Raw genomic sequence first — 27,077 nt, forward strand, 5'->3', positions numbered from 1 at the left:
CATTATTACTTACAACATTGCTTTTGGATTAACTTGATGCCTACATTTATTCAAATAATTTGATCTTGTACAAATAAACCCATGGGAATCCAAGGAATTGGATAGTAATAAAAGGGAAGTAAATTATAAGGGGAATTTTGGAGGATAATAAAATATGTAAGTTTCCAGGTAACACTAACATACATTCATATCTCAAGAACAGATTTTTCAGCCCAATGTTTATAGTCTCTTCTTTTTCTTTCAGCTTAATTTAAAATGGTTTAAGTCTAGTTTCATAGTAAACTATCACCTCTGACTTTAGAGCATGAAATCAGTACCTATGAAAGAGCCAGAAAAGTATGAAATATCCTAATAGAAGATGAAGATGAACTGCTTTCCACATTCTTTTATTTCAGTGGAATATGTACTGCCTGATTTTTACAAGCCACGTGCAGTAACAGGGCAGGTGACATACCACTGAGATTCCTTTCCTACTTCTCAAGATTCTTATTTATTTCAGAGGTTGCTCGGGTGATACCTCAGAGTTATAGCTGTATGTTCTGCACCATTTAAGTTCAAAGAAATGCCTGCTGAAAAGCCAGTCAGCTTAGCCCAGGAGGGTTTTCAAACCAGGATTTATAGATTCTACTTAACATATATTTTGACTCAAGAGTTAATATTAAAGTAGACAATGAAGGAGGAATAGCTGGATGAGTTTGGCTCAGAAATAATGAGTTTTATATTTTTGTCATACTTAGTGATTTCCTTCTACTATAACGTTTTGAGTTTCCTTTATTGATTCTGACTGAAACTGCTGGGTTTCTCAGGGACTGGCCCTTGGAATTATTCTTGCCCACTATATACTCTCTGTAAAGGGTGCCATCCTTTCACAAAGATTTAAATACTATATTTATGTATATGACTTCCAAATTCATGTCCTCAGCCAAAACCTTTAATCTGAGCCCAAAACTTGAATATCCAATTGACTGCTGTTCTTGATATCTCCAATCAAATGTCTTCCAGAGATCACAATTCAGATACCACAAGTCTAACATGTATAAAACAGAAATCTTGATTTTTTTCACCAACCTGTTTCATACTTCATGTCCCCCTCATCAAGTTAAATATTATCACTATTCATTCAAGCAGGAAACCTAAGAATTGAATTATCTGTGAGTCCTCAATCTAACCACATATTCTCCAGAATAAACAGTAATTTTTTCTGTATCAAGGAGTTGAAATAAGTGTATCACAGAGTTTTATGACAGATGGTGAGGCGGAGTGAGTTTGTATATCTCCAAAGAAGATATACAAACTCACTAAGTTTGTACATCTCCAAAGAAAAGAATCAGTGGTTGGAAGCTATAGTGAGGCAGGCTTTGGTTCATTAGGATGAAAATCTGTATTGTCAGCAGTGTCCAAAATAGTATTTTTGTCCTAATCCTATTCTAAAAGCATTTTGACAAGGCATATATATGAACAACTAGTTAATTAAACAGAGGTAATGAAGCCTGACAAATTCCTTATGCACTTATGGTAAATATTTTTTCTTCTTACTGGCTACTCTGTCCCTCTTTACAACATGGCTTCCATAAAGAACTTTTCTCCTGGAAGGTGACCAAATTGTGAGTGGTTTGAGAGGTATCAATAGTAGAATGATTGAAACAGTGAGACAGTAAAGAGAAGTTAAACTCTAGCAGAGATATTCTGATATGTGTGTGTGTACAGATGATAGACAGGTAGATAGACATATATGTACCTCTGCATCTATGTATGTACCTATATGTCTATGTGTGTGTAATGTTTTTATTTCACATGCATATCAAAAAATTAAACCAGTAATTAAACTAGTAATTAAAACACAAGTAAGATAGTAAATGATAAAATGCAAAATTATCTTCAAGAAAAAGGAAGAAAGAAGGGGAAAACTACCTCAGGAAACATTGGATGATAAATTATACAACTATGCACACAAAAAATTCCTGTGGAAAGGAAAATAAGTTGAACTTGGCCAAAAATACTCATCAAAATAAAACATATTTTCCCTGTACCATAATGCTTTAAGGGAGAGGTTACACTTATTTTGTGTATCTCCAAAGAACAGGATCAACATTTGGAAGTTATAGGCAAGCAGGTTTGGGGTCACTTTGATGAAGTCCTGCTAAGTCAGCACTATATTAAAAAAGGATGAGTGGATACACAGAGTAGAGAGTTTACCATTGCTGGAAGAATTTGGGCCTGTAAAGGACACTGTCTTCTTGGCATATAGGAGGAATTTCTCTGTTGGGAGAAATATTAGAATAGATGATGTGTAAGCTGTTTGTTTCTTAGTTCACCATTCAGCTCTTCTTAGTAAACACCTTTCCTTCCCGTCACAATGTATCTATTCTGTATCAACAAATCACAACACTTAGGCTAGATGTCTTTCTTTAAAACTTTTATACAGAAAAATAAAGTGCAAAGTACTGCATACCATTAACCTAGGAACATTAGAGATATCTTTGGTGAATAATAAAACACATTTGATTACCGATTTCAGCACAGATTGTATGATTTCACAGTTAAGTGATCAAATAGTGAATTAGAACAAAGCCATAAGCAAAAGAAAACTTCAAGCAAAGATTTAAAGTGTTTATAACAGAAGCTAATTTAGCTATAAGACATAGTCTTCTAACTCAGTTAAAATAGGGAATATCTTATCTTTAAAATGTATCCTTTATTTTTTTACTTCATTCTTTAAAGTTTATTGAAGTATAGTTGATGTACAATATTATATGTTACAGGTGTATAATACAGTGATTCACAATTTTTAATGGTTGTACTCCATTTATAGTTATTGTAAAATATTAGCTACATTCTCTGTGTTGTATAATATATCCTTGTAGTTTATTTTATACGTAACAGTTTGTATCCCTTAATCCCCTACCCCTATATTGCCCCTCCCTCCTTCTCTCTCCTGACTGGTAAACACTATATCTCTGTATCTGTGAATCTGTTCCTTTTTTGTTATATTCACTAGTTCATAGTATTTTTTAGATTGCACATATATGAGATATCATACAGTATTTGTCTTTATCTGACTTATTTCACTTAGCATAATAACTTCCAAGTCCATCCGTGTTGTTGCAAATGGCAAAATTTCATTCTTTTTAATGGCTGAATAGTTCTCCATTGTGTGTGTGTGTGTGTGTGTGTGTGTGTACACACACACACACACACACATATACACCATATCTTTTGATGGACACTTAGGTTGCTTCCATATCTTGGAAACTGTAAATAATGCTGCTATGCACACTGTGGTACATGTATCTTTTCAAATTAGTGTTTTCATTTTCTTTCAGATATACACCTAGAGTGGAATTGCTGGGTCATGCGGTAGCTCTATTTTTAGTTTCTTGAGAAACCTCCATGCTGTTTTACATGGTGGCTGCACCAATACATTCCCACCAACAGTGTACAAGGATTCCCTTTTCTCCACATCCTCGCCAATGTTTGTTATTCGTGTTCTTATTGATGATAGCCATTCTGACAGGTGTGAGGTGATACCTCATTTGGTTTTGATTTGCAGTTCACTGATGATTAGCAATGTTTAGCATCTTTTCATGTGCCTGTTGACCCATCTCTGTTTCCTCTTTGGAAAAATATCTTTTCAGATCTTCTGCCCATTTTTTTAATCCTTTTTTTTTTAATGTTAAGTTGTACGAGATGTTTATATATTTTGGATATTAACCACTTATTGGTCATGTCAGTAAGCAAATATTTTCTCCCTTTCAGTAGGTTGTCTGTTGTTTTGTTGATGGTTTCCTTTGCCATGCAAATGCTTTTAAGTTTAATTATGTACAGTTTGTTTAATTTTGCTTTTATTTCCTTTGCTTTAGGAGATAGACCCCCCCCCCAAAATGTTGCAATGATTAATGTCAGAGAGTGTTCTGCCTATGTTTTCCTGTGGAGTTTTATAGTTTCTGGTCTTACATTTAGGTCTTCAAGCCATTTTGAGTTTGTTTTTGTATATGGAGTTAGAAAATGTTTTAATTTCATCCTTTACATGTAGCTGTCCAGTTTTCCCAGCATGACTTACTAAAGAGACTATCTTTTCTCCATTGTGTATTCTTGCCTCCTTTGTCACATATTAATTGACCATAATACATGGGTTTATTTCTGGGCTCTCTTTTCAGTTCCACTGATCTATGTGTCTGTCTTTGTGCCAGTACCAGACTGTTTTGATGACTGTAGCTTTGTAGTATAGTCTGAAGTCAGGGACTGTGATTCCAGCTCTGTTGTTCTTTCTCAAAATTGTTTTGGCTATTTTGGGTCTTTTGTGTTTCCATACAAATATTAATAGTATTTTTTCTAGTTCTGTGAAAAATGCTATTGGTATTTTGATAGGGATTGCACTGAATCTGTAGACTGCCTTGGGTAGTTTGGTCATTTTAACAATATTAATACTTAAAATCCAATAACACAGTATATCTTTCCACCTGTTTGTGTTGTCTTCAATTTCTTTCATCAGTGTGAAATAGTTTTCTAAGTACATGTCTTTTACCTCCTTAGGTATATTTATTCCTTGGTATTTTATTCTTTTTGATGTGATGGTAAATGGAATTATTTCCTTAATTTCTTTCTTATAGTTTGTTGTTAGTGTATAGAAAGGCAACCAATTTCTGTATATTAATTTTGTATCTTGCAACTTTATGGAATTAATTGATGAGTTCTAATAGTTTTCTGATGGCGTTTTTAGGATTTTCTATGCATAGTATCATATCATCTGCAAACTGTGACACTTTTACTTCTCTTTCTTCTCTGATTGCTGTGGTTATGACTTCCAATACTATGTTGAATAAAAGTGGGGACAGTGGGCATCCGTGTCTTGTTCCTGATCTTAGAGGAAATTCTTTCAGCTTTTCACCATTTGAGTCTGATGTTGGCTGTGGGTTTGTCATATACGGCCTTCATCGTGTTGAGGTATGTTCCCTCTATGCCCACTCTCTGGAGAGTTTTTATCATAAATGGATGTTGACTTTTGTCAAAAGCTTTTTGTGCACCTGTTGAGGTGATCATCTGATTTTTATTCTTCAATTTGTTAATGTGGTATATCCGATTGATTGATTTGTGGATATTGAAAAATTATTGCATCACTAGGATAAACCCCACTTGATCATGGTGTATGCTCTTCTTAATGTATTGTTGGAGGCGATTTGCTAATGCATTGTTGAGGAGTTTTGTATCTATGTTCATCAGTGTTACTGGCCTATAATTTTCTTTTTCTGTGATATCTTTGGTTTTGGTATCAGGGTGATTGTGGCCTCATAGAATGAGTTTGGGAGTGTTCCTTCCTCTGAAAATTTTTGGAATAGTTTGAGAAGGACAGGTGTTAACTCTTCTCCAAATGTTTGGTAGAATTCACCTGTGAAGCCATCTGGTCCTGGACTTTTGTTTATTGGAAGTTTTTAAATTACTGATTCAATTTCAGTACTGGTAATTGGTCTGTTCATATTTTATATTTCTTCCTGGCTCAATCCTGGGAGATTGTACATTACTAAGAATTCGTCCAGTTCTCCTAAGTTGTCCACTTCATTGGTGTATAGTTGTTAGTAGTAGTCTCTTATGATCCTTTGTATTTCCGTGAGGTTGGTTGTAACTTCTCCATATTTATTTCTGATTTCATGGATTTGGGCCTGCTCCCTTTTTTTCTTGAGTCTGGCTAAAGGTTTATCAATTTTGTTTATCTCTTCAAAGAACCAGCTTTTAGTTTCATTTATCTTTCCTATTGTTTTTTAAATCTCTATTTCATTTATTTCTGTGCTGATCTTTATGATTTTCTTCCGCTAACGTTAACGTTAGTTTTTTCTTAGTTGCTTTACGTGTAAGGTTGGGTTGTTTCAGACTTTTCTTGTTTCCTGAGGCAAGCGTATATCACTATAAACTTCCCTTTTGGAACTGCTTTAGCTGCGTCCCTTAGGTTTTTGGATCATTGTGTTTTTGTTTTCATTTGTCTCTAGCCATTTCTTGATTTCCTCTTTGACTTCATCAGTGGTCCATTGCTTATTTAGAAAGCGTATTGTTTAGCCTCCCTGTGGGGTTTGTGGGTTTTTTTTTGCAATTTTTTTCTCGTAGTTAATGTCTATTCACATAGCATTGTGGTTGGAAAAGATGCTTGATATAATTTCAATTTTCTTAACTTTACTAAGGCTTATTTTGTGGCCTATCATGTGATCTATCCTGGAGAATGTTCCATGTACACTTGAAAAGAATGTGTATTCTACTGCTTTCAGATGGAATGCTCTATAAATATAAATTAAGTCCACCTGGTTTAATGTGTCATTTAAGGCCAGTGTTTCCTTATTGATTTTCTGACTGGATAATCTATTGATGTAAGTAGGGTGTTAAAGTCCCCTTCTATTACTGTGTTATTGTAAGGTTCTCCTATGTTGGGTATATGTATATTTACAGTTGTAACTTCTTGGATTGATTTTTTAATCATTATATATTGTCCTCGTTTGTCTCTCATAACAGTCTTGATTTTGAAGTAGATTTTGTTTGATGTAAGCTTTGCTACCCCAACTGTCTTCTGATTTCCATTTGCATGGAATACCTTTTTCCATCCTCTTTTAGTCTCTATGTGTCTAGATCTGCTGTGAGTTGCATGTAGGCAGCTTATATACTTGTCTTGTTTTTATATTCATTCAGCCACTCTGTCTTTTTTTTGTGGTACATGGGCCTCTCCCGTTGCAGAGCACAGGCTCCAGACGTGCAGGCTCAGTGGCCATGGCTCACAGGCCCAGCCGCTCCGCGGCATGTGGGATCTTCCCAGACCAGGGCACGAACCCGTGTCCCCTGCATCGGCAGGTGGACTCTCAACCACCGCGCCACCAGGGAAGCCCTCACTCTGTCTTTTGATTGCAAATTTTAGTTCATTTACATTTAAGGTACTATTGATATGTACGTTCTTATTGCCATTTGTTAATTGAGGTTTTTTAAAAATTTATTTTTGGCTGTGTTGGGTCTTTGTTGCTGCGTGCGGGCCTTTCTGTAGTTGCGGTGAGCAGGGGCTACTCTTTGTGGCAGTGCACAGGCTTCTCATTGTGGTGGCTTCTCTTGGCAGAGCACGGACTCTAGAGTGCAGGCTCAGTAGCTGTGGCGTGCAGGCTTAGTTGCTCTGCAGCATGTGGGATCTTCCTGGACCAGGGCTCTGACCCATGTCCCCTGCACTGGCAGGCGGATTTTTAACCACTGCACCACCAGAAGTCCCTGGGGTTTGTTTTTATAGATCTTTATTTTTTCCTCTCGTTTGTTTGTGGGTTGCCCAACTGGAGTTATGGGACTTGACTATATTCTTAGTCTACCCCTCCTACCTGTCTTGATGTGGTTCCTTTTATGTCTTTAGTTGCATAAGATCTTTTTGGGTAGGATCTCCATCAACAGTTGTTCTGCAAAAGTCTGGTGTGCTTATGGGAGGAGGTGAGCTCAGGGTCTTTCTACTCCACCATTTGGCCCTTCTTCTGTCATTATGTTTTTAAATGTGTTGGGTTTTCACCGTAATACATTTTAGGCTTTCACCCCAATGGTTTTCACCAAGCATTTATTTACCATTAGGAGTAATATTATGTTTTTAGAAAAAAATTAAACCCACACCTAATCATGTGTAAGAATCAAAATCCAAAATTGCTTTAAAAGTGAAAAATATTGTTTTTATTTAGTTATGAAAACAATCTTATAATTAGATGCACTTAAAGAAAATAGTCTGCAAGGTAGATTGAATTAATGAAAACATTTAGTCTGGCTCTCTGTCCCTAAAAGGAACTAAAGCAATTTTATTAATTATAATTTTCTATCCTGAAACAAGTCTAGGGAAAATATTTAAATCATCATATTTGGTTAGCCTGAAGCTTCAGTACCTATAACATTCTTCTGATGTTTGCATGGTCAAGTTAGAGGTGGGTATTTGACTGTAGGGACTGCTAAGGCATTTCTAGTGGAATTCAGGATGCCTACATACATTGCTAAAGTCTCCTGAGTCAAATTCCATTTATGTAAAGAAGTTTGATATGGCCTTCCTGTCTCTTTTGCCTATGTGCTAGTTATATGTGACATTTTTCAGACTATAGAAATGTCAAGTTATAGATATCTCTGATTTTTAACAAGCTTCACACTGTGACCAGAAATATTTACCATCTCCTCCACTCACAGGACAAATAGCTATTTCAGGTCAAGTTACCTTTTTAATAAAACTTGACTTCTGGCTCAATACGAATTCCCTTCTCTATTAGCTGCAAGCTTTTTAAGAGGTTAAATTTGAGAGATAGAGTGATGTAAAAAAACCCACAAAACACCAAAAAACAAACGAAAAACAACAGACACGTGCAATACCAAGGAGCACATGTAAAGGTTTCTACTCATTTACCCACAGGCACCCACACAAAATGGAAAGCATGATTGCACATCTGATAAGGATGCAAACTTCCACACGTACAAATCTTTACAGAGAGGCCAAAGTAGAAACTGTCTCACTTGAAGTAGCATTGGGATGGGACCTTGACAAATCTCCCTATGCCACTCTGATTCGTTTTTTTGATACATTGGGAATGTTTGGAAAACTTTGGCTAAATGCCTGCCTTCTTTAGTGGCTGCATGCTGTTCAAACGCTGAATGAATGTTAAGTGAGACTTTTGAATTGATGGGCTATTTCCCAGGAGTAACGTCCCTTTAACAGACTCATGTTTCATTCGTTTCTGAAGTATCCTACTGTATGACTCAAATAGATGCACTCTCTTATTAAGCTCCATCCCTCAAAGGCAAGATAGGCTTGTTGTTTTGTATCACCAGTACCTATCAAAGTGACTGGCATGTCAATATTACAGATTTTGGTTGCAATAAAACACAAGAAGACTTAATTTACTTCTATCACATTATTATAGGACTTCTATGTGTTTGAACACATGTGGTAATTTTCCATTATATATCTCTATCTTGAAACATCCAGTAAAACAAGTAAAAAGTGCCCTTTCCATATTATTTTTGATTCATTATCACTCATCCTCTCTTATTTTCAAGGAATTTGTAAATTCCCTGGTTTTCTCATTTTCTACAGCTTGCCCTTCTCTTATAGTTCTATGAATATTTCTTCCTCTCCTCTTTTCATGTATTTACTTTTCTCAGGAAAGATTCAAGAAGCCACTCTATGGCTTCTAAAATTACTCTGATAGATTTTCAGATTCAGATTTCTTTTTCATACTGTCACCCTAAACTTAAGAACTACTAGACATTAACCTCTTCATCTCCTTCCATCATCTAATTTTAAAGTAACACTTTCCTATTCCAATTTCTGTTTTGATTAATATTGTCTCAGCCATCCACACTTATAAACAGTTGTTTTTCCTCATAATGTATAAAATCTTTTTCCTATCACTTATATTTTAAGCTACTAACTTTTATGGTAAATTATGTAGTAGCTTAAGATAATTTGTTATTATTCTCACAGAATCCATGGTAGGAGAGTCTGAAAGAGAAATGAATTGTCTCTGTGGTTCGGGCCAAAGATAATTGGTCTAATGGGGTTTGGAGTTTGTAAATCCAAACCCAACAATATTATAAAAATTCAAATGGAAGCCATAAAAAATATGTTCAATTTACTTAATATTGTAAAATTAAGAAAGGTGATAGTATCTTTCAATTTTTCATATTCTAATTTTTGTGTTCAATTGTAGTTTTTAAATTTTTTTCATTACTAAAACACCAATTGGTATATATTTGAGCAATTCAAGTTTTATTTTATGGATAATCATGAAAAATGAAAACCCTATTTATATTGATATAAAAGCTTTTTCAGATTAACCAGTGTGCATTAGAGGACATGTAATCTTGTAGACTTTGTTGTAAACAATGACATTTGCATTTATCTACAACTATCATTTATAAAATTGAATAAAAGGTAACTAATCACTTAGAGCTGTACAACTATTGTAGGGTCAATATCCTGACATTTCCTTTCCTTTATAAAATATTTTCCTAGCAAAATTTGAAAACAGGGAAACATGAATCCACTAGAGATATCCATGTGTAGTGCTTAGAGCTGACAAATATTTTGTATCTTTTTTGATAACAACTAACTCAACAATAAAAATAATTTAAGTACAATTAAAATTAAGAGGCAAACACCCCTCTCTATGGGACCAGGAATATTCCCTTTTTATTTCATGGGTCTTGTTCAAATTTTAATTTCTAAAATATTTTCAGAATGCAATTTCCTCAAGAAATTTATTTAAAATATTGTTTAATAAAAATATTCAATTTTTATATGTATTTTATAAGTATGCTAAAATTCCTCAATAGTTGGTAGAATCTTTTAGGACTAGAGATCAGCCTTGATTACTTATGCTTTACTTATCCCCAGTCCTCTGAACCTAGTGAATTGTGTTTTTCCACCTCTTAGGAAGGATAAGAAACACTGGACAAATTATAAATTCAAGAGGTTTCTCGAATCAGAAACAGAAGAGCAGGGCAGCCAACTGGGGCAAAACCTAAAGAGAAATTTATGTCAAAATAGAAGAGAAGCAAACATAGCCTTACCTGAGATCCCTGGGATAGATGCAATTAGTTGCCAGATAGATAGAGGAAGTCAGAAAGCACAGTTGATGAATTGGTGGAGGTCAATTGTGCCCTGCAAGAGATTGTAAACCCAGGATGCAGCAATTGGAGGCTGTGCTCCCATCACATTGAACACTGGAGAAACTTCTGAGTGTGTGGTATGGGTTTATGGGTGTGGGAAAGCAGCCACAGTGGGAGGGTCATGAAACTCCACAGGGATACTTCTCCCCTGTCTTGCTTGTGGAATAAGTGTTTATCTATAGGGGAATGACAGAAAACACTGTCACTCTTCCTAGTGAAAAACATATTAGAATATGTGGAAGGAAACAGAAAATAACTATTCTTGAGGTAGAGGCCAGAACATGTGCTAGACCCAGAACTATAGCAGGGAGAAGGGCAGGAACATTGAGGAAGCCACACTTCTTAGACAAGGGATACTATGCCTTCCAAAACTTGAGCCTTAATAAATAATGACAGAGAAGGTCTTCCTAATGCTCAAGCCCTCCCTCTCAGGTTAACAAATTTGAGTAATAACAGCAAAATATTATTGAGAGAGATACAGGGGAGGGATATGAGGATGGGAAGAAACCCTCTCTGAGGTGTAGTGCAGAGGAAATACCTAAAGCCACGGGTGGAACAAAGAGACAAAAAACAAATAAAACCCCTTTAAAACACTAGTCCTTATCTTGACACAGTGTACTGCTTGAGGAATAACAAAACTGTGGTGCACTGAGCATGACATATTAACAAACCTCAAACCCAGCTGAATTCCTAACTAGATTAATGCAAATCCTCATATTAAAAATATGGCAGAAGGAGACATGTTACTATTCCCAGGCTTAAAAACTGGCTACCAAAATAGTGGCATTCTACTCAGTTTATCTGGCTTTCATCAAAAAAATTTGACACACAAAAGGCAAGAGACAAACTCCCAAGAGACAAAGCAATTATCAGAATCAGACTCAGATATGACACATTTGTTGGAACTAGCTGACACAGAACTTAAATATGTTTAAAATATTAAAAACTCTAAAGAAAATGATGAGCAATATGAAAGATCAGATGAATAATTTCAGCAGAGATGGAACCTATAAAGAAGAATGAAGTGAAAATGCCACAAATGAAAAATTGGTGACAGAAAATGAATACATCTGGGGGGCTCACTTATCAATAGATTCACTATAACTGGTGAACAAATTAGCAAACTTGAAGTCAGTAGGAACTATCCAAACTGAAACACAAAGAGGAATAAAAACACTAAAAACAAAAAACAGTGCACCCAAGACTATCAATAGTTGACATGTTGAATTAGAATTCATAAAAAGAAACAGGACAGATGAAGTATTTGCAGAACTGATGGCCAAGAATTTTCAAATATGTTAACTCCCAAGCCACAGATCAAATTTATCAGAACACCAATAAATAATGAAATAAAAACCTAAGTATATCACAGAAATTGCTGAAAACAAAAGGCAACAAGAAACTCTTGAGGACAGAGAAAGACATTGTACAGAGAAACAAAAATATGAATTATAGCAGACTTATCATAAACTACGTAAGCCAGAAGATGTAGAAACATTTCTAAAGTGCTGACAGGCAAAGATAAACCAAAATTCTGTGATAGATTTGCAATTCATCTATTTCAAAATTGTCTCAAAATAAAAAGTTAAAAATTAAATGAGTCATTCAAAATCAAATGGCCTCCCAATGGTCAGTTTTAGAGGAAACTTTATTTCAAATACTAAGTTACTGCCTATTTTAATTCTGTTTTAAATTTGAAGGAATATTTTACTATATGCTGTTAGCTTTGGAGGATATTATTATTTTTAGTTTGAAATCATAGTGGATTTTGGTGTAAGATTCTTTTCTGAATATTATGTGTAGTTTCAACAGGGAACTAAACATTTAACAAAGATAAATTTGTATGGCTCACAAGATGTACTACCTAACTATAAAAGTTTTAAAATATATACTGATGAAAATAAGTGGAAATAAAAAAAAATACTATCAAGTACTTGTTTGGGTTTTGGAACAAAGACATTTATATCTGACCAACGTTAAATATTTGCTTTACTTAGCCTTGAGTCCTTTATCTTAGATTTGAAGTTTCTTTCTTTTACTATATTTTCTGTATCTTCCTCAAAATACATATTCTCTATCAGGTGCCCTTACTTTCTTTTCCTCCCTGTTCTGTAAATCCAATCAGCTGTTTAATTACTATGACACTTGCTGGATTATGTGTATATACATAGGTGTGTGTATGTTTCTCCCCTACTTTACTAAGCTTATACTTCATTCTAACACATTTATCCATGTATTCAAGATTACATGATGTCCTTCCCTTATTTTCATCTTCTCCAACGAACCTTTACTTTTCCCATGTGTATATATACTACAGCACATGAAATGCCACTAATCCATCTGTACCAGCAAAGACCTGGATCCTTTGCTAACTTTGTTTTTAACATCCTGGTCACCTCTGATTAGAAATTCTTAGTTTTTATTTATAACTGAAGCCAAGTCCTCTTAAAACAATTCCTCTGCTGAGTTTATCATTAACCTCTCTATCCCCAATTTTATTCCCTTTCTTGTCCCGAACCTGTTCCTCTCAAGATTGAGGAATATCAAAGAAAAGGGGGGATTGAAACTGTATACAAGAGGAGACCTTCAAGACGGCAGAGGAGTAAGACGTGGTGATCACCTTCCTCCCCACAAATACATCAGAAACACATCTACATGTGGAACAACTCCTACAGAACACCTACTGAATGCTGGCAGAAGACCTCAGACTTCCCAAAAGGCAAGAAACTCCCCACGTACCTGGGTAGGGCAAAAGAAAAAACACAGACAAAAGAATAGGGACGGGACCTGCACCACTGGCAGGGAGCTGTAAAGGAGAAAAAGTTTCCACGTACTAGGAAGCCCCTACACTGGTGGAGATGGCGGGTGGTGGCGGGGAAGCTTTGGAGCCACGGAGGAGAGCACAGTAACAGGGGTGCAGAGGTCAAAGCAGAGAGATCCCTGCACAGAGGATCGGTGCCGACCAGCACTCACCAGCCCAAGAGGTTTGTCTGCTCACCCGCTGGGGCGGGCGGGGGCTGGGAGCTGAGGCTTGGGTTTCAGAGGTCGGATCCCAGGGAAAGGACTGGGGTTGGCTGCATGAACACAACCTGAAGGGGGCTACTGCGCCACAGCTAGCCGGGAGGGAGTCCAGGAAAGAGTCTGGACCTGCCTAAGAGACAAGAGACCATTGTTTCCGGGTGCATGAGGAGAGGGGATTCAGAGCACCACCTAAACGAGCTCCAGAGACAGGTGCAAGCCACAGCTATCAGCGGGGACCTCAGAGACTGAGCAAGAGACAATAAGGCGGCTGCTGCCGCCACCAAGAATCTGCCTGTGTGCGAGCACAGGTCACTATCCACACCTCCCCTCCCGGGAGCCTGTGCAGCCCGCCACTGCCAGGGTCCCATGATCCAGGGACAACTTCCCCGGGAGAACACACGACGTGCCTCAGGCTGGTGCAATATCACACCAGCCTCTGCTGCCCGAGGCTCGCCCTGCACCCGTACCCCTGCCTCCCCCTGGCCTGAAGAAGCCAGAGCCCCCTAATCAGCTGCTCCTTTAAGCCCATCCTGTCTCGGCAGGAACAGATGCCCTCAGGCGACCTACATGAAGAGGCAGGGCCATATCCAAAGCTGAACTCCAGGAGCTGTGTGAACAAAGAACAGAAAGGGAAATCCCTCCCAGCAGCCTCAGGAGCAGTGGATTAAATCTCCACAATCAACTCGATGTATGCTGCATCTGTGGAATACCTGAATAGACAATGAATAACCCCAAAATTGAGGCAGTGGACTTTGGGAGCAATGATATTTTTTTTTCTCCTTTATCTCCTTTTTGTGAGTGTGTATGTGTATGCTTCCTTGTGTGATTCTGTCTGTATATCTTTACCATTTGTCCTAGGGTTCTGTCTGTCCATTTCTGGACAGATTTTTAATAATCTGTCCAGAAATGGACAGATTTTTAATAATTATTTTTAATAATTTTTAATAATTATTTTTATTTATTTTAATTTTTTTTTCTTTCTTTCTTTTTTTCATCTTTTCTTCTGAGCTGTGTGGCTGACAGGGTCTTGGTGCTCCAACCATGTGTCAGGCCCGTGCCTCTGAGGTGGGAAGGCTGAGTTCAGGACATTAATCCACGAGAGACCTCCTGGCTCCAAGTAATATCAGATAGCGAAAGCTATCCCACAGATCTCCATCTCAATGCTAAGACCCAGCTCCACTCAATGACCAGCAAGCTACAGTGCTGGACACCCTGTGCCAAACAACTAGCAAGACAGGAACACAACTCCACCCATTAGCAGAGAGGCTGCCTAAAGTCATAATAAGTCCACAGACACCCCAAAACACACCACTGGATGCAGACCTGCCCACTGGAAAGACAAGATCCAGCCTCATCCACCAGAACACAGGTACTAGTCCCCTCCACCAGGAAGCCTACACAAGCCACTGAACGAAAATTAGCTACTGGGGGCAGACACCAAAAACAACAGGAACTATGAACCTGCAGCCTGCAAAGAGGAGACCCCAAACACAGTAAGTTAAGCAAAATGAGATGAAGCAGATGAAGGAGCAAGGTAAAAACCCACCAGACCAAACAAATAAAGAAGAAAAGGACAGTCTACCTGTAAAAGAATTCAGAGTAATGATAGTAAAGAAGATCCAAAATCTTGGAAATAGAATGGAGAAAATACAAGAAACGTTTAAGTACCTAGAAGAACTAAAGAGTAAACAAACAATGACGAACAACACAATAAATGAAATTAAAAACTCTCTAGAAGGAATCAATAGCAGAATAACTGAGGCAGAAGAACGGATAAGTGACCTGGAAGATAAAATAGTGGAAATAACTACTGCAGAGCAGAATAAAGAAAAAGAATGAAAAGAATTGAGAACAGTCTCAGAGACCTCTGGGACAACATTAAACATACCAACATTTGAATTATAGGGGTCCCAGAAGAAGAAGAGAAAAAGAAAGGAACTGAGAAAATGTTTGAAGAGATTATAGTTGAAAATTTCCCTAACATGGAAAAGGAAATAGTTAATCAACTCCAGGAAGCACAGAGAGTCCTATACAGGATAAATCCAAGGAAAAACACACCAAGACACATATTAATTAAACTATCAAAAATTAAATTCAAAGAAAAAAATTAAAAGCAGCAAGGGAAAACAACAAATACAAGGGAATCCCCATAAGGTTAACAGCTGATCTTTCAGCAAAAACTCTGCAAGCCAGAAGGCAGTGTCAGAACATATTTAAAGTGATGAAGGGGAAAACCCTACAACAAAGATAACTCTACCCAGCAAGGATCTCATTAAGATTCAATGGAGAAATTAAAACCTTTACAGACAAGCAAATGCTAAGAGAATTCAGCACCATCAAAGCAGCTCTACAACATATGCTAAAGGACCTTTTCTAGGCAGGAAGCACAGGAGAGGGAAAACACCTACAATAACAATGCCAAAATAATTAAGAAGATGGTAATAGGAACATACATTATTGATAACTACGTTAACTGTAAATGGATTAAGTGCTCCAACCAAAACTGGCTGAATGAATACAAAAACAAGACCCATACATGTGTTGTCTACAAGAGACCCACTTCAGACCTAGGGACACATACAGACTGAAAGTGAGGGGGTAGAAAAAGATATTCCATACAAATGGAAATCAAAAGAAAGCCGGAGTAGCAACTCTCATTATCAGACAAAATAGACTAAAAGACTATTACAAGACACAAAGAAGAACACTACCTAATGATCAAGGGATCAATCCAAGAAGAAGATGTAACAATTGTAAATATTTATGCACCCAATATAGGAGCACCTCAATACATAAGGCAAATGCTAACAGCCATAAAAGGGGAAATCGACAGTAACACAATAATAGTAGGGGATTTTAACACCCCACTTTCACCAATGGACAGATCATCCAAAATGAAAATAAGGAAACACAAGCCTTGAATGACACATTAAACAACACAGACTTAATTGATATTTATAGGACATTCCATCCATAAACAACAGAATACACTTTCTTCTCAAGTGCTCATGGAACATTCTCCAGAATAGATCATATCTTGGGTCACAAATCAAGCCTTGGTAAATTAAGAAAATTGAAATTGTATCAAGTATCTTTTCTGACCACAACACTATGAGACTAGATATCAATTACAGGAAAAAATATGTAAAAAATACAAACACATGGAGGCTACACAATCCACTTCTAAATAAACAAGATATCACTGAAGAAATCAAAGAGAAACTCAAACATACCTAGAAACAAATGACAATGAAAATACAACAGCCCAAAACCTACGGGATACAGCAAAAGCAGTTCTAAGAGGGAAGTTTATAGCAATACAGTCCTACCTCAGGAAACATGAAACATCTCAAACAAACAACCTAACCTTACACCTAAAGCAATTAGAGAAAGAAGAACCAAAAAAACCCTAAGTTAGCAGAAGGAAAGAAATCATAAAGATCAGATCAGAAATAAAGGAAAAAGAAATGAAGGAAACAAAAGCAAAGATCAATAAAACTAAAAGCTGGTTCTTTGAGGAGATAAACAAAACTGATAAACCATTAGACTCATCAAGAAAATAAGAGAGAAGACTCAAATCAACAGAATTAGAAATGAAAAAGGAGAAGTAACAACTGACACTGCCGAAATACAAAAGATCATGAGAGATTACTACAAGCAACTCTATGCCAATAAAATGGACAACCTGGAAGAAACGGACAAATTCTTAGTAAAGCACAATGTTCCGAGACTGAACCAAGAAGAAATAGAAAATATAAACAGACCTATCCAAGCACTGAAAATTGAGACTGTGATTAAAAATCTTCCAACAAACAAAAGCCCAGGACCAGATGGCTTCACAGGCATCTTCTGTCAAAAATTTAGAGAAGAGTTAACAGCTATCCTTCTCAAACTCTTCCAAAATAAAGCAGAGGGAGGAACATTCCCAAACTCATTCTATGAGACCACCATCACCCTGATACGAAAACCAGAAAAAACTGTCACAAAGAAAGAAAACTACAGGCCAATATCACTGATAAACATAGATGCAAAAATCCTCAACAAAATACTAGCAAACAGCATCCCACAGCACATTAAAAGGGTCATACACCATGATCAAGTGGGGTTTATCCCAGGAATGCAAGGATTCTTCAATATATGCAAATCAATCAATGTGATGCACCACATTAACAAATTGAAGGAGAAAAACCATATGATCATCTCAATAGATGCAGAAAAAGCTTTCAACAAAATTCAACACCCATTTATGATAAAAATCCTCTAGAATGTAGGCACAGAGGGAACTTACCTCAACATGATAAAGGCCATATATGACAAACCCACAGCCGACCTCATCCTCAATAGTGAAAAACTGAAACCATTTCCACTAAGATCAGGAACAAGACAAGGTTGCCCACTCTCACCACTATTATTCAACATAGTTTTGGAAGTTTAACCACAGCAATCAGAGAAGAAAAAGAAATAAAAGGAATCCAAATCGGTAAAGAAGAAGTAAAGCTGTCACTGTTTGCAGATGACACGATACTATACATAGAGAATCCTAAAGATGCTACCAGAAAACTACTAGAGCTAATCAATGAATTTGGTAAAGTAGCAGGATACAAAATTAATGCACAGAAATTTCTTGCATTCCTATACACTAATGATGAAAAATCTGAAAGAGAAATTTAGGAAACACTCCCATTTACCATTGCAACAAAAAGAATAAAATACCTAGGAATAAACCTACCTAAGGAGACAAAAGACCTGTATGCAGAAAACTATAAGACACTGATGAAAGAAATTAAAGATGATACAAACAGATGGAGAGATATACCATGTTCTTGGATTGGAAGAAACAACATTGTGGAAATGACTATACTACCCAAAGCAATCTACAGATTCAATGCAATCCCTATGAAACTACCACTGGCATTTTTCACAGAACTAGAACAAAAAATTTCACAATTTTTATGGAAAAACAAAAGACCCTGAATAGCCAAAGCAACCTTGAGAAAGCAAAACGGAATGGGAGGAATCAGACTCCCTGACTTCAGACTCTCTTCAGTAAGTGGTGCTTGGAAAACTGGACAGCTATATGTAAAAGAATGAAATTAGAACACTCCTTAACACTGTATACAAAAATAAACTCAAAATGGATTAAAGACCGAAATTTAAGGCTATCAAACTTAGAGGAAAACATAGGCAGAACACTCTGACATAAATCACAGCAAGATCCTTTTTGACCCACCTACTAGAGAAATGGAACTAAAAACAAAAATAAACAAATGGGACCTAATGAAACTTAAAAGTTTTTGCACAGCAAAGGAAACCATAAACAAGACCAAAAGACAACCCTCAGAATGGGAGAAAATATTTGCAAATGAAGCAACTGACAAATGATTAATCTCCAAATTATACAAGCAGCTCATGCAACTCAATATCAGAAAAACAAACAACCCAATCCAGAAATGGGCAGAAGACCTAAATAGACATTTCTCCAAAGAAGATATACAGATTGCCAACAAACACATGAAAGAATGCTCAACATCACTAATTATTAGAGAAATGCAAATCAAAACTACAATGAGGTATCACCTCACACCAATCAGAATGGCCATCATCAAAATATCTACAAACAATAAATGCTGGAGAGGGTGTGGAGAAAAGGGAACCCTCTTGCACTGTTGGTGGGAATGTAAATTAATACAGCCACTATGGAGAACATATGGAGGTTCCTTAAAACTTAAAAATAGAACTACAATATGACCCAGCAATCCCACTACTGGGCATATACCCTGAGAAAACCATAATTTAAAAAGAGTTATGTACCACAATGTTCACTGCAGCTCTATTTACAATAGCCTGGACATGGAAGTAACCTAAGTGTCCATCAACAGATGAATGGATAAAGAATATGTGGCACATATATACAATGGAATATTACTCAGCCGTAAAAAGAAACAAAATTGAGTTATTTTTAGTGAGGTAGATGGACCTAGAGTCTGTCATACAGAGTGAAGTAAGTCAGAAAGAGAAATACAAATACCATATGCTAACACATACGTATGGAATCTAAAAAAAAAAAAGTTTCTGAAGAAACTAGGGGCAGCACAGGAATAAAGATGCAGATGTAGAGAATGGACTTGAGGACATGGGGAGGGGGAAGGGTAAGCTGGGACGAAGTGGGAGAGTGGCATGGGCTTATATATACTACCAAATGTAAAATAGCTAGTGGGAAGCAGCCGCATAGCACAGGTGCTTTGTGTCCACCTAGAGGGTTGGGATAGGGAGGGTGGGAGGGAGATGCAAGAGGGAGGAGATATGGGGATATATGTATATGTATAGCTGATTCACTTTGTTATAAAGCAGAAACTGACACACCATGGTAAAGCAATTATGCTCCAATAAAGATGTTTTAAAAAAAAAGACTATATACAAGACCCTTTGTCCCTGTCCTTTGAAGGGAAAGGCTTTTGCTTTAGTCTCCCAGGCATCCCCTAAGTCTCAAAAGGCTGACTCAGGAATTAATTATTAGGCAGTGTGAAGATGTAGAAACAGTACTTGTTGGACCGGGAAAGTGGTAACAATTTAGACTACAAACCAGCGACATAGCAGAATCAACCAACTTCCAGTTCCCTGAAAGGTATAAAGGTCTGGCACACATTCCTACATTGTGTTTGTTGTTTTTTGTTTTTTTACAGGATGCAGACACCCATCAGGTGAAAACTAGTAACTGCAAGAGCCTAGACCCCAGTCTAGTTGAAACCAGAAGACTGGTGATGCTCAAAACCTCACCTTGATGTCACCCAATCCGAGAATTGTGCATGAGCAGATCATGCACCCTGAAGCCCCCTCCCTCACACTGCCTTTAAAAACTCTCCCCTGAAAGCCATTGGGGGAGTTCATGTCTTTTTGAGCACAAGCTGCCAATTCTCCTTGCTTGGTGCCCTGCAATAAATGCTGTGCTTTCCTTCATCACAACCCCGTGTGAGTAGATTGGCTTTACTGTTCGTGGGCAAGAGGATCCAAGTTTGGTTCAGTAAGATAACTGCAGGTCTTAGTATTACATGATTCTTTGCTATCCACTATTTTAACATTATTTGATAAAATATTCCACCTACTTCAGATATCCCATGGTAGACTAAGACAACTTAGTCTCTTGGTTGCAGAATATTTCTGGGACAAATAAGAAATTTACAGACACAGCCTAAATTCAATTACTTCTAGTCTGTCCTCAGTTTTTGCTGATTTAAACATTCATTAAAAAGCAAGAATAAAAAATGATACAAAAGTATGTTTGCTGCATGTTACTGCCAAATAAAAGAGATTTTGATATGTAACTCCTTTCTTCCTGTAACTTCTACATCAGTATTTGTTTTAGGTGCTCTACTGTTTCGCATCCTGTCTCTTCAAGTTTGGTAGCCACTCAAAGTAATCTTTTATTTCTCTGAGTCCTGTTTGTGTAACAGCAAAGTGGATACATGCCCTGTCCACCTTAAATACTGCTATGAAGATTAAAATAGTAACTGTATATGCAAAACTACTTGGGAAACTATCTATGCTCTACTAATTTAGAGTAATAAACTAGAAAACTTATTTTTAAATTGTTTGAAAGCCCTACCTATCAAGAGTCTTAAGACACTTCTAGATACATTACAATTCTTTTATAATGTTATATGACTCTAATCATTTAATAAGTGATAGGAAACCAGTGGCTTTGGAGCTGGATATATCTTTCCTTGTATTAACAAGACTTAGAGATAAGAGACTGAGCTACAATGAAAAGATGCAGTGGCATTATTCTTAGTTATTCTGTTTGAATAAATGATTCACTAAATCAGAAGGGTAGTCCATTTGTTTCTTACTAATTTTAGTAGTTTTTAATCTGTTCTTGGAACTTCAAAATTCTGCCACTAAAGACTGCACAAGTTCAGTAAAGTAAAGGTTAATTATTGATTTTCTTATTCACATAAAATTCTGGCATAAAAGTAAATATATCCTTTTTGTGAATGATATTGACTCTTCATTGAAATACACATAAGTTTCTTTTAAAAATAGGCATTGCTATAAAACTTTTTTCACCAGGAAGAATAATTATGTTAATATTGTTTGCGGTGACCAAGAACGCCTTAAAGTTCCCCTCAGCTTGACTAAACTTTAGACAGGATACTTCCGGACTAAGGGGTTTATGCCCTAACCTCCATTTTCTTACAGCACTTACTTTAGAATACTTGTAATTACGTATTGTTTCTCTGCCCTTTGATATGTAAGGGCGCCGGCCTCTTGCCAGTTTCATAACCAAGAAAATCTTTCTCAAAAAGCTGGGAGCCATCCCTTTCAAATGTCAAATTTTGAAGACATCAAGAATATACTGCCCCTGTCTGTCTGTCAGTCTCTGTGGGAGCCTAGGAACCTAACTTCATAAAGTGCCAATTAGCAAATGCAGATGGTTTAATCACATTGACCAGCCTTCCCACTACCTCAACCCAACACTTAAAAGTCATCTTGCTTTCTGTTTCAACCGAGTTGAGCTCAGTCTCTCCCCCTAGTACAGTGGTTCTGAATAAAGTCTTCCTTACCTGTTTACCTGCATCTGGTGCAATTTTTCTTTGATATACCATTCATGTAACTGAATCATTACACTGTTAGGAAGTTCAAAGCCAGATTTGGGACTTAAAATAATCATGTAAGATACTGTCTTAGGCAGCTCTGGGTCCTATGTGGCTTAACAATAGAAATTTGTTTCTCACAGTTCTGAAGATTGGAAAGTTAAAGAATAAGGTGCCACCGAAATAGACAAAAATACAAATTAAAAAAATGAAGCGACGGGCTTCCCTGGTGGCACAGTGGTTCAGAGTCTGCCTGCCGATGCAGAGGACGCAGGTTCGTGCCCTGGTCCGGGAGGATCCCACATGTCGCGGAGTGGCTGGGCCCGTGAGCCATGGCCGCTGAGCCTGTGCATCCGGAGCCTGTGCTCCGCAACGGGAGAGGCCACAACAGTGAGAGGCCCACGTACCACAAAAAACAAAACAAAACAAACAAAAAAACAAAAATGAAGGGACTTGCCTGGTGGTGCAGTGGTTAAAAATCCACCTGCCAATGCAGGGTACATGCGTTTGATCCCTGGTCTGGGAAGATCCCACATGCCATGGAGCAACTAAGCCTGTGCACCACAACTACTGAGCCTGCGCTTTAGAGCCCACAAGCCACAACTACTGAGCCCACATGCCACAACTACTGAAGCCCATGCACCTAGAGCCCATGATCTGCAACAAGAGAAGCCACAATGAGAAGCCCACGCACCACAACGAAGAGTAGCCCCCACTCGCCACAACTAGAGAAAGCCCACGCATAGCAATAAAGACCCAATGCAGCCAAAATAATTTTTTTAATTAAAAAAATAAAAAAATGAAATCAGCATATGAGATCTATTGTATAAAGCATGCCAACCTATGCATTATAGGGGTTCCAGAAGGAGAGGAAAGAGAAGGGGATCAGAAGTGTATTTCAAGAAATTATGGCTGCAAATTTTCCAAACCTACAAAAGGAAATGGATATCCAGGTACAAGAAGCACAGAGGGTCCCAAAGAAGATGAACCCAAACAGACACACCAAAACACATCATAATTAAAATGGCAAAACTTAAGGATATAGAGAGGATTCTAAAGGCAGTAAGAAGGGAGTTACAAGGGAACCCCCATAAGGCTATCAGCTGATTTCTCTACAGAAACTTTGCAGGCCAGAGTGAGTGGCAAAATATGTAAGTCCTGAAAGGGAAAAACCTGCAAACTAAGATACTCTACCCAGCAAGATCATTTAGAGTAGAAGGAGAGAGAATTTCACAAACAAGCAAAAACTAAAAGAAAACAGCAATACTAAACCTAACCTAAATTGACAGTTCTTCTCTAAATACAGAAGAATCAATCTATAGGGAAGGGAAAATCACAGTAAGAAAGGCAAATATATAAAAGGAATGAAGATCACTTAAAAACACCAGTATACAGATTAAGAAAACATTCCCCCCAAGTTTTGTAAAAGTGATTATAAATACAACTAGCAGCAAAAGGATAAACATGAAGATGTAAAACAGGACATAAAAAAAAAATCACAAAGTGTGGAGGAGGCAAGTAGAAAATGTAGTTCTCTTAGAATGTGTTTGAACTGATATTACTATCAGTCTAAAACAAGTAGATACAGTTATGGGTTAGCATACTTCAAAACTAGGGTAACCACAAATAAAATGCATATAACAGATTCACCAAAAAAAAAAAAAGAAAGGAATTCAAGCACACTACAAAACTAAACCACAAAAGGAAAAACAAAAAGTAGGAACAAAGAAGAACTACAAAATCAACTGGAAAACAAGGTTTACTATGGCAATAAATACATACTTATCAATAATTATTTTAAATGTTAACAGACTAAGTGCTCCAATCAAAAGATAGCAGATTGGATTTAAAAAAAATATATGCTGCCTACAAGAGACCCACTTTAAAAACCAATAGGTCAGCAATGAAGTCAGAAAATACCTAGAGGCAAATGACAATGAAAACAGAAGCTTAAAAAATTTATGGGATGCAGCAAAAGCAGTCATAAGGGGGAAATTTCTTCTTCCTCAAGAAATAAGAAAAATTTCAAACAACCTAACATATCACCTAAGCAAATTAGAAAAAGAAACAAAAACTAAAGTCAGAAGAAGGAAGGAAATATCAGTATAAACAAAAGAGATTTTAAAAAAATCAAAAAGATCAATAAAACCAAGAGGTGGTTTTTTGAAAAGATAAAGAAAATTGACACTCTAGCCACACTCACTAAGAAGAGAAAAGACCCAAATAAAATCAAAAATGAAAGAAATAACCAATACCACAGAAATACAAAAAATTCATAATATTACGAATAGTTGTATGCCAACAAATTGGACAACAACCAAAAATAAGTTTCTAGAAATTTACAGCCTGCCAAAACTCAGTCAAGAAACAAATAACTTGAACAGACCTATCATTAAAAGTGAAAAAATATTAAATTTTAAAACTGTCTGCAAACAAAAGTCCAGAACCAGACAGCTTCACTGAGGAATCCTACCAAACATACAAAGAAGAACTTATACCAGTGCTTCTCAAACTATTCCAAAAGACTGGAAACAAGAGAACACTCCCAAATTTATTCTGAGGCCACCATCATGCTTATACCAAAGCCAGACAAATACACTATAAAAAAAGAAAATTGTACTTATGAATATATATGCAAATATCCTCAACAAACTATTAGCAAACTGAATCCAACAATACATAAAAAGGATCATACACCATGATTAAGTTGGATTCATTCCAGGGTTGCAAGGATGCATCAACATATGCAAAATCATTGCATTAGACATTATCAAACGAAAAGACAGAAACCATATGATCATCTCAACAGATGCAGGAAAAGCATTTGATAAAATTCAACATCCATTCACAATGAAAAACTCACCAAAGTGCGTATAGAGGCAACACATCTCAACATAATACAAGCCATTTACGACAAACCCACAGACCACATAATACTCAACAGTGAAAAGCTGAAAGTCTTCCCAGTAAATTCTGGAACAAGACAAGGATGCCCAGTCTCACCACTTCTATTCAACATGGAAGTAGAAGTCCTAGCAACAGCAATGAGACAAGAAATAAGAAGTATCCAAATTGGAAGGGAAGAGGTAAAATTGTCATTATTTGCAGATTACATGATACTCTATACAGAGAACTCTAAAGACTCCACGCAAGAATTATTAGAACAAATAAATGAACTCAGAAAGGTAGCAGGACACAAATCTGTTCCATTTCTTTACACTAACAATGAAAGATCAGGCAGAGAAAGTAAAAAGAAAAATTTTTTTCATTTAAAATTGCATCCAAACAATAAACTACCTAGGAATAAACTAAGGAGGTAAAAGACCTATATGCTGAAAACTATAAAATATTGATAAAGGAAGTTGAAGATGATTCCAAGAAATGAAAAGATCCCATACTCTTTGACAGGAAAAATTAATATTGTTAAAATGGCCATATTACCCCAAGCTATTTACAGATTTAATGCAATCCCTACAAAATTATCCATGATATTTTCTGCAGAACTACAACAAATAATCCTCAATTTTATATGGAATCACACACATAGACAAAAAAAAACTGAATTGCAAAAGGAATCCTGAGGGAAAAGAACAAAGCTAGAGGCATATCGCTCCCAGAGTTCAGATGATACTACAAAATTACAGTAATCCAAACAGCGTGGTTTTGGCACAAAAACAGACATATAGATTAGTGGAATAGAGAGCCCAGAAATAAACCAACACACCTACAGTCAATTAATCTATGTCAATGGAGGCAAGAATATACAATGGAGAAAAGACAGTCTCTTCAGCAAACTATGCAGGGAAAGACGGACAGCTACATGTAAATCAGTGAAATTAGACTACTTCCTCACATCACATAAAAAAATGAACTCAAAATGTTTAAAAGCCTTAAATATATGACGTGACACCATAAAACTCCTAGAAGAGAACATAGACAAAACATTCTCTGACATAAATCTTAGCAGTGCTTTCTTCGATCAGTCTCCCATGGCAAAAGAAAAACAAAAATAAACAAATGGACCTAGTCAAACTTGAAAGCTTTTGCACAGCAAAGGAAACTGTCAACAAAATGAAAAGACAACCTAAGGAAGTGAAAAAATATTTTCAAGCAATGCAAATGACAAGGGGTTAATATCCAAAATACACAAACAGCTTATACAATTCAACATCAAAAAACAACCCAGTCAGAAAATGGGCAGAAGACTTAAATAGATATTTCTCTAAAGAAGATAGAGATGGCCAATAGGCATGTGAAAAAATGCTCAAAATCACTAATTATTAGAGAGGTTTCATAAAGAGGTATCACCTCACACCTGTCAGAATGACCATCATCAAAAAGTCAACAAATAATAAATGCTGAGGAGGGAGTGGAGAAAAGGGAACCATCCTACACTGTTGGTGGGAATGTAAACTGGTGCAGTCACTGGTTAAAAAGTATGGAGTTTCCTTAAAAATAAAAATAGAGCTACCATATGATCCAGCAATCCCACTCCTGGGCATATATCCAGAAAAGACAAAATTCTAATTCAAAAAGTTACATTCACAGCAATGTTCATAGTAGCACCAGTTACAATAGCTAAAACATGGAAACAAGTAAAGTGCCCATCAACAGACAATTGGTTTAAGAAGACTTGGTGTACATAGGTGTATAAACAATGGGATGTTACACAGGCATAAAAAAAAATATTGTCATTTGCAGCAACACAGATAGACCTTGAGAGTATCATACTATCTGAAGTAAGTCAAATAAAGACCAATATTACAAAATACTGCTTAGATGTGGAATCTAAAAACTAACACAAATGAATCTTTATAC

General features: G+C 36.7%; 1 long non-coding RNA gene across 1 annotated transcript in view; it reads right to left on the reverse strand.

The window, feature by feature from the left end:
• Window positions 1-27,077, reverse strand: part of LOC132530903 (uncharacterized) — an 82,423-nt gene that overhangs the window by 22,537 nt on the left and 32,809 nt on the right. The window contains exon 2 of the long non-coding RNA XR_009543940.1: window positions 10,549-10,639. This is a non-coding gene — a long non-coding RNA (uncharacterized LOC132530903). The remainder of the gene's footprint in view (window positions 1-10,548; window positions 10,640-27,077) is intronic.

The sequence above is a fragment of the Lagenorhynchus albirostris genome, chromosome 12 (assembly GCF_949774975.1).
Source record: "Lagenorhynchus albirostris chromosome 12, mLagAlb1.1, whole genome shotgun sequence".
In the NCBI taxonomy this organism is placed as follows: Eukaryota; Metazoa; Chordata; class Mammalia; order Artiodactyla; family Delphinidae; genus Lagenorhynchus; species Lagenorhynchus albirostris.